The sequence below is a fragment of the Oreochromis niloticus genome, linkage group LG16, assembly GCF_001858045.2.
Source record: "Oreochromis niloticus isolate F11D_XX linkage group LG16, O_niloticus_UMD_NMBU, whole genome shotgun sequence".
Taxonomy (NCBI): domain Eukaryota; kingdom Metazoa; phylum Chordata; class Actinopteri; order Cichliformes; family Cichlidae; genus Oreochromis; species Oreochromis niloticus.
Window position 1 is genome coordinate 18,676,749 of NC_031987.2, and position 9,580 is coordinate 18,686,328.

The following is a 9,580-nucleotide window of genomic DNA, read 5'->3' on the forward strand; positions in this document are numbered from 1 at the left end:
AATATTTTATTTTATATGCTGGAATGTGCAGAAAATGGGTTTAAATGTTAAGCAAATTTCTTCCAGTCAGAGAATGTTGCATATAATTTAATTTTTGCTTGATGCATAAAGTTAAGATTAAAACTAATAAAAACAAGTTTTAAAAAGAGACTTTTCCATTTGATTACATTTTGTATGATGGATTATGCAGAAAAAGTAGAATTGGGCTGAAAGATCTATCGCTTTATCACCTATTCAGGTTGTAAATCGTGTTTTTAAAAAGTAACTAACTAACGTAAGTAATTAATTACTTTTGAAAATAAGTAATCAGTAAAGTAACGGGATTACTTTTTAGGGGAAGTAATCAGTAATTAGTAACTGATTACTTTTTTCAAGTAACTTGACCAACACTGCTTATAACATTGCGAAACACCTTGCTACCATCCTTGCACCTCTCGTGGGGAACACCCCACACCACATCAAGAACTCTACCAACAAGGTCCAGAAACTTACCCTGGATCCAGATGAAATCATGGTATCCTTTGATGTAGTCTCTCTTCACTTGCATACCCACCACGGAAGCAGTGGAGACTGTCAGAAAACGACTACAAGAAGACAGCTCCTTGGAAGACAGGACCAACTTCACACCCGATCAGATCTGCACACTTTTAGACCTCTGCCTTACCACAACATACTTCAAATACAACGAAGGCTTCTACAGACAAAAACATGGCTGTGCCATGGGCTCCCCCGTGTCACCTATTGTAGCCAACCTTTACATGGAGGAAGTGGAAAGAAAGGCTCTTGGCTCTTTCAAAGGAGGAGTACCCAGCCACTGGTACAGATATGTAGATGACACCTGGGTCAAAATCAAGACACAAGAAGTGGAATCCTTCACTACGCACATCAACGCTGTGGATAAAAACATCAAGTTCACCAGGGAAGACGCGAAGGATAACTGTTTGCCTTTCCTGGACTGCGCCGTGCACATTGAAGAGAATGGCAACCTCAACATTGAAGTTTACCGGAAGCCCACACACACTGACCAGTACCTCCTCTTTGACTCCCATCACCCTCTGGAACACAAACTTGGAGTAATTAGGACCCTACACCACCGGGCAGAACATGTTCCCTCTAAGCCTGAAGGGAAAAAGAAGGAACACACACACACACACACACACACACACATGTAAAGGAAGCACTTAAAACATGCGGTTATCCTAACTGGGCGTTCATAAAGTCAGCAAAGAGTCACAGAAAAGAAGATCAGACACCAGCGAGGGAGGATAAGACAGACGCAACAACGTTGTCATCCCCTATGTAGCCGGTGTATCAGAGAAACTCAGGAGAGTTTTCTCCAAGCACGACATCCCAGTGTACTTCAGACCCAGCAACACACTCCGACAGAAACTGGTTCACCCGAAAGACAAAACTCCGAAACACAGACTTAACAACGTGGTGTATGCTGTACAGTGCAGCGAGGAATGCCCAGACCTCTACATTGGAGAGACCAAACAGCCACTTCACAAGCGTATGGCACAACATAGAAGAGCCACCTCCACAGGACAAGACTCAGCAGTTCATCTGCATCTTAAGGATAAAGGTCACTCTTTCGAGGATGCCAATGTTCACATTTTGGACAGAGAGGACAGATGGTTTGAAAGAGGAGTGAAAGAGGCCATCTATGTCCACTGTGAGCGACCATCTTTGAACAGAGGCGGTGGTTTATGACACCAACTGTCTGCCATCTATAATCCAGTTTTGAGTTCCCTCCCCAGACGCCTTAATGCCCACTCACATCCTGGGCCATCTGACCTCAGGAAATCACATGACAAGGTGGGGCCAGGTTTCACAATGAGCTCACCCGAAACCCTGGCTGATTAGGTCCCACACCCGTTTTCACACCTTGGCTGTCACGATGAGTTGTGTGGCTGTCAGTGGCTGGACCCACGTGCAGGACTCGGAGACAAAACATTAACTTCAACGGCAGCTTTATTTGCTGGTGAGGCACACTTGGCGATACATAAACAATAACTAAACTCACTAGACTGGTGATGCTAATCACTCTAACCTGAAAGTAAACGACAATGAATACGCACACAACAAACGTGGAGGACGCAACAACTGGCAGGGAAAAACACAGGGCTTAAATACATACTGAGGTAATTAGGGGCAGTCACAGGTGCTGGAGAAATCATACAAGCAGTATCTGAAGAAACTGGGTGTGAAGCAAAATTAAACAGTCTTACAAAACGCAGCCTGGGAAGTTGCACACACAGTGTCCAGGGCTACTGGCTGAAAAGCATGGCGCACAGAGTTGTACAGACATGATCATGGAACCGAAACTTTAACTTGAGCAACCAACTCTGCAGTGTTCAAACCAAGTATTTTTGCCAGCTTGTTAACAGCAGATTACACCTTGTTGCCCTTAGCCTGGACAGTCACAGAATGCACAGTGTTAAAGAGTTCACAGTGAGTTACACAAACAGACTTTGAATTCGCATTCTCTGGGCTAGTGATTTTTAACTCAGGGGAGGTTCTAGGAACATGAAATTTGTCACAGGTAGTCACAGAATGAACTGGCTGGAAAGCCGCACAGCACTTGGGTGAAGCAACATCAACAATAGTTTCAAGAGGCGTAGCCTGAACAGTGTTGAAAGGATTTAGCTGGAAGATTAAGCGGTCCATGTTTAGTTCAGTGGTTGGAAAGATTGTCTTTTGTGTGGAGCAGCAAACAGTCTTCTGGACAGGACTTTTAATATCCTGAGTGAGATTATTATTGTCAAGGTCACAAATCTCCATAACAGATCCACACATGACATCTGAAAGCTCAGTATTAACTAGTGCTCCCGAAGCCATCCTTGTACTATTAACTGATCCAAAAACAGGTGGCTCAGGATCGACATAACTTGGCAGAGAAGTAAAAACAGAAACTCCAGTCTTTTCAGAATGAAACTCAGACACACCTTTCTCAGTTACTGAACACAAAGCTTCGTTCGACTCTAATGAAATAAGGTCATCTGACACCGGAACTTTCTCAGACTTGGAAGAAACAAAAGGAAAATCATTAGAATGTTCAGAGTCCTGAAAGGCATCCTCAGAGTCCGCCATCTTAGGACCATCAGTTTCTAATTCAACAGACTCAGAGTAAACAGCCTCGGAGTTAACAAACTCATGTTTTACTGGCTCTGGGCCTAAAATTCCCAGCGTGGAAGGAGCTGGGTGGGAATTGTTCTGTTCACTCACCACGTCCAGCAGTTCAGAGCAGGAACTGGACTCGGGTTGCGGTGAGGGATGGCGACGACAAGAACGCCGCTTTCTCTTGGAAACGGGAGCGGCAGAGGAAACGGAAGGTGTCGGAGCAACGGTGACCAGACCCTCATCCTCCGACCACATTCCTGCCAGGCATGAGGCAGGTGAAGGGTGGTCGGAACCAGACGTGAGGGAGGAAAGAGTCCGATGCTGCGACTGTGGCTGCTGCAGCGGGGCTGACAAAAGCTCCGTCCGCTGCGGCGGCGTGAGAGGGCTTGCTCGCTGTGACTGAGGCAGTGTGGATGAGGAGATGAGGGTGAATCGGGCCAGCTCCCGGGCTTTGACTGCCTCCTTAGCCTGGGTCAGCGAACGGCTGAACTCCGAGGCAATAGACAGCTGGCGCAGTTGAGGACTTCTGTCGAATATGGCTTGTATGGCATTCAACCCGACTGAGAATGTCTGCAAATCTGAGGGGTGGCTTATGCGAGTCACCAGTCCGAGGATGCGAGCGAGGTCCACCTCCCTCTCGAGGTGAGCTGAGTCCGCTGGGTCCATGTTATGGTTGCGTCCTTCTGTCACGATGAGTTGTGTGGCTGTCAGTGGCTGGACCCACGTGCAGGACTCGGAGACAAAACATTAACTTCAACGGCAGCTTTATTTGCTGGTGAGGCACACTTGGCGATACATAAACAATAACTAAACTCACTAGACTGGTGATGCTAATCACTCTAACCTGAAAGTAAACGACAATGAATACACACACAACAAACGTGGAGGACGCAACAACTGGCAGGGAAAAACACAGGGCTTAAATACATACTGAGGTAATTAGGGAATCTGAAACAGGAGGAGAGCACAGCTGGGACTCATCGGACATGACAAGACAAGGGGAGGCAAAACTCAACACACTGACATAGTACACAGACTGTCAAAGTAAAACAGGAAACTGAACAAAAGTAACAGAACCACAACCTAAGAACTAGAACACAAGAAATGCCAAGGAACTAGGGATACTAGCGACAGAAATCAAAACACATCATGAAATCAAGGAAAACTAATACAAACAGAAAAACACTGAGTCCACAGACTCAGGACCGTAACATTGGCTCATGTGATTAGAGGATCACCAGGGGGTCCTTTGTCCCTCTTTGGGGGGATACTCCCACTGGGTTTAAATCTGGGACTCTCGGCCATTTGACCTTAGAACTGAAGAAGCTTCTCGGATGAGAGGTGAAACGTCTTCAAGCAACTTAAAGAAGTCCAGACGCTTTTCTTTGCAAACTCCTTTGACTACGATGACCTGGATGACTGAGAACCTTCACAGACATATATACAATGGTAGCACACACAGTATAATACACTATATACAATGGTAGCACACACAGTATAGTACACTATATATATATATATATGGATATGGTTGGAAATATGGAAGACATAAACTATATCGCTTGATATAGCTATTGTACCACTACTATTCCTATTTATAGACATGTACACACACACATGTACACACTAAATATACATATGTATACATATACATACATATATACCTGCACATGTCCATACACATGGAAGGTCCATTATGCATGAAGTGGTGACCGTGGATGTTCACAGTGTCCAGTGACTTATGACATTGTGATTGAGGAGTTATAGAGTCTAACTGCTGTTGGGATGAATGATCTGCGAAAGTGCTCCTTCCTGCACCAAGGGTGTTTCAGTCTCTGACTAAAGGAGCTGCTCAGCCCACTCACATACTCATGCAGTGGGTGATGTGGGTTGTTCATGATGGATGTCAGCTTTACTAACATCCTCCTCTCGCCAACCACCCCCACAGACTCCAGGGGACATCCCAGCACGGAGCTAGACCTCCGCACCAGTTTGTCAATCCTGCTCCTGTCCCTGTCCGTGCATCCACTCCCCGAGCAGGCCACTGCATGGAAAAGGGCAGATGCTACCACAGTGTCATAGAATGTCCTTAACAGAGTCTTGCAGACTCCGAAGGACCTCAGTCTCCTCAGCAGGTGGAGTCGACTCTGGCCCTTCTTATACAGGATGTCTGTATTTGTAGTCCAGTCCAGTTTATTGTTGAGGTGAACACCCAGGTACTTATAAGAGTCCACTATCTCAATGTCTTTCCCTTGGATGCTCACCGGTGTTGTAGGGGGTGACTTCCTCCTGAAGTCTATGATCATCTCCTTTGTCTTGCCGGCGTTGATTTGGAGTACGTTGGTCTCACACCAGCCAACAAAGTCACTGATGACCCCCCTGTACTCCTGATCATTCCCGTCTGATACGCATCCAATGATGGCTGTATCATCTGAGAACTTCTGTAGATGGCAATCGTCCGAATTATAACAGAAGTCTGAAGTGTAAAGGCTGAACAGGAAAGGTGAGAGAACCGTGCCCTGTGGTGCTCCCGTGCTGCATATTACCACCTCGGACACACAGTCATGGAGCCTCACATACTGTGGTCTGTTGGTAAGGTAGTCGATGGTCCATGCAGTCAGCTGTTTGCCTACTCCGGCTCCCTCCAGCTTCCCTCTCAGTAGTGCAGGTTGGATGGTGTTGAAAGCACTGGAGAAGTCAAAAAACATGATCCTCACAGTGCTCCCCGCCTGCTCTAGGTGAGAGAGGGATCGGTGTACCAGGTAGATGACAGCGTCATCCACCCCAATTCCAGAACGGTAGGTGAACTGCAAGGGGTCCATCACTGAGCCCATCAGTGGCTGAAGGTGGTGCAGGATGAGCCTTTCCATGGTCTTCATCAGATGAGAAGTCAAGGCAACAGGCCTGAAGTGGTTGGGCTCCCTGGGGTGTGCGATTTTTGGCACCGGAACCACACAGGAAGTCTTCCAAGGTTCAGGAACCCTCTCCAGGCTCAGGCTCAGGTTGAAGATGTACAGGGCCACCTGACAGAGCTGGTCTGCACAGTCCCTGAGCAGTCTGGAGCAGATTCCATCCGGACCTGCTGCCTTCCTTGCCTTCGTCCTCTTGAGCTGATTTCTCACCTGATCAGCTGTGAAGTAGATGTGAGGCTGGGCTGGAGTGGGGGGTGGGGCTGGTTTTGTTGTGGGTAGCTGTGTGGATAGGGGTGAAGCAGAGAGCTCAGGTGACAATGGCATTGCACCCGGAGGGGGGGCAGCAACTGGAGGGGGGTTAATGGAACCTGAGGGGTGGGAGAGGTGATAAGTGGGCCATTGTCAAATCTGTTAAAAAACAGATTCAAGTCGTTAGCCCACCCCCGGCCAGCAGACACTGTGGCTCCTCCATTGTCCTGGATTTTTTTCATGTTCCTCCAGACTTCTCTGACGTTTTTCTGTTGGAGTTGGTTTTCCATCTTCCTCCTGAAGCACTCCTTGCCTTCTCAGATCTTGTATTTAAGATCCTTTTGGACTTTCTTAAGTTCCTCCTTGTCTCCCGACCAGAAAGCACTCTTCTTCTTGTTCAGCAGGGCCTTCAGTTCTGGGGTGACCCACGGTTTATTGTTTGAGAAACACTGTATCTTCTTGGTAGGCACAGTGTTCTCAACACAGAAATTAATGTAGTCCGTGATGCAGTGGGTGAGGGCGTTGATGTCCTCACCGTGAGGCTTGCAGAGTTCCTGCCAGTCTGTGCATTCAAAACAGTCTGTTAGGGCCTCAGTGCATTCCTCAGACCACACCCTTATCACCTTCTTCGCGGGGGGGGGGGGTTCCTTTTCACCATAGGAGTGTAAGTGGGCTGGAGAAGGACCAGGTTGTGGTCTGAGTGGCCAAGTGGGGGGATGCACTGTAAGCCTGCTTTGTGTTGGCAAACAATAGATCCAGGGTTTTGCTGTCCCTTGTATGGCAGTCAACGTACTGGGAGAAGTTAGGGAGAGTGACAGATAGTGAGGCATGATTGAAGTCCCCAGAAATAATAATGAGGGACTGCGGATGTTCCATCTGCTGTACAGCTTTAAGTTGCACGTTTTGGCGCATTTGTATCAAAGGAAATTGTTGTGGAGCCTTAACTCTGCAGGGGAGACAGTAATGCATTATTTCTCAATAACCTGATGTGGCCCCGAGGCATATGAAATATGGATCAAATGGATTTAAAAATACAGTTTGTGGAGCCGTGATTGTAAAGTTACAGGCTTGCCCAATATTATTGGTTATGGGGAAATTCCAGCTGGTAAGGCTTTACACTGACTGCAAACCTCTAGTTGTCTATTTTGCATTTGTAAAACTATCTCAGTGTGCTGGTGTAGCTCACCAGATGGAGTAGGTTACCCATTTACTGTGTGTCATCCCAGCTTTCCTGTCTTCCCTCCATGTCCAACTCAATAAGAGTGACTTTCAGCTGTTCCCTTGTCACAAGGGGTTGCCACAGCAGGTAACTCCACATGTTTGAGCCGCCAGGGTTTTGCACCAGATGTTCTTTCTGACACAATGCTAACAGGATTTATGTCTCTGGCTGTTATCAAACCAGCAATTATAACAGTCGAGACACTGTCCTAGCTCAATAAAGACTAAAAATGAGGGGAGAAAACTGTTTTGACAAAGTTATGTGTTATATAAACATGCTTACAATGTTACAATCATGCAATACTTGGATATATTCACATCATTTTCAATTTGATGCTAATTATGAAACTATAACGCGCACCTTACATAATGGTGTGACTACGAATGACAAATCACAATATAAGAGAACATCTTACTGTTTCATATAAACAGTGATTACCACAGTATTATGCACTAAATGTTTCAGTGCAGAGGTGGTGGCTGACTGGAATGGAGTTTTTAACCTCAATAATTTGGAGAGGTTTCAGTATTTTCAGTAAGACTTGAGATGGATAAAAGCAGATGGACCTGATGGAGCCCTATGAAGCACCATGACCTGTCTTGTGTTTGTTTTGGCTATATAATGGGCCTGCAGGACATCCTGTTTGTCCAGCAGGCCCATCATCAGCATGTCAGTCCAAAGACTATCAAGTCCAAAGACATGCTGATGAAGAAAGAATTGTGAAGAGTATCTGTTTGAGATTAGAACTTCTGATTGGGTTAACCATGAACAAATCTCATGCAGCCTTTTGCCAACATTTTGCTCTTTAAAACAGTGATACAGGCTAATCAAGTGAAGTGACCACATTACAGAAAAAAGGAAATATTTTAAAATTTTATACATTTGTTCAGGCATTTTTGTACATTCCTTGACACAGACAGATGCTCTTCAGTAGGTTGGCATGGTATTAAAGGGTTTAACATCGCACAGCAAGGAGGTTTCTGGTCGAAATCCTGGCAGGTGTCACTGATTCTATATTAGCAGTGAATCTGAAATGGAGTGCTGTGTGAATGTATAAAGTTGTTGACTTGTTGATGAAAGCACTTTGAGTGATCGGTGGGACTAGAAAAGTAGATGAAATTACGATCCTACCTGTAATGCACAAAGTACATTAAAAAACAAAACGACAAGCTGAAATCCATTTATTCTGAACTGAGAACAAGATCAAAGAAAGGGATGGGGAAGTCATAAAATTACAAAGGTACCTGAGCTCCTATTTCAGTGAGTGTGGGAAACGCATGCAAATCCAGCACACGCGAAGTTTCATAACACAGATTTGAATGTACAGTCTAGCTTACAATTTTAAAAGAAATGTGTTTTAGTGTTAATTAGTGTTGAATTCATATTTATAATTTTAAATTGTTGATGTTTTAGGATATAGCATTGCGTTTTTACGCATGATTACATAAAAATCAGAATGATAATAGACAATTGTTTTCATTTCCACTTTCAGTAGATCGGAATATGTTTTAAATCATTGTTTCTGATGTTTTCATGTCTTAGATAAAACAGGACATGGTGTTGTGCGGAAATAGATGTTGTTGTTTTTTTCAAAAACTTTGTAAATCCAAGAAAGTACCATTCTATTCTTCTAATAGAATACAGTCTATCTGCTCTCTGAAGCCTTTATTAAAGATTAATCCATGTATTTAAAATAAAATAAAGACCTTTATTTTCTTTATAAAATAAAGAAATGACCTGTCTTTCATTTATGTCTCTGCCTTATTGCCCCTACGTTATGACCAATCCAGATCTTTTTGGCCATTGAAATATCTTTATAGAACTATGTTATATTTGTTAAAATCTCTGCCACCCTGTTAGCCACACCCCCCAGTTTAAATACGGACTGGCACAACAACACCGGCACGTGTATCATATTCTATAACACTAAACTTAATTTCAAGGTATGTCACCGCCGGCAGGCTTTTATTTTGGAACTCGTCAAACCGGAAGTGTTCCCGACAGCGTCCAATGCACAAATAAAGCCTTACATATGAGTTAGGGATATTGATATTGATATTAACATGAAACATAAGCAAGG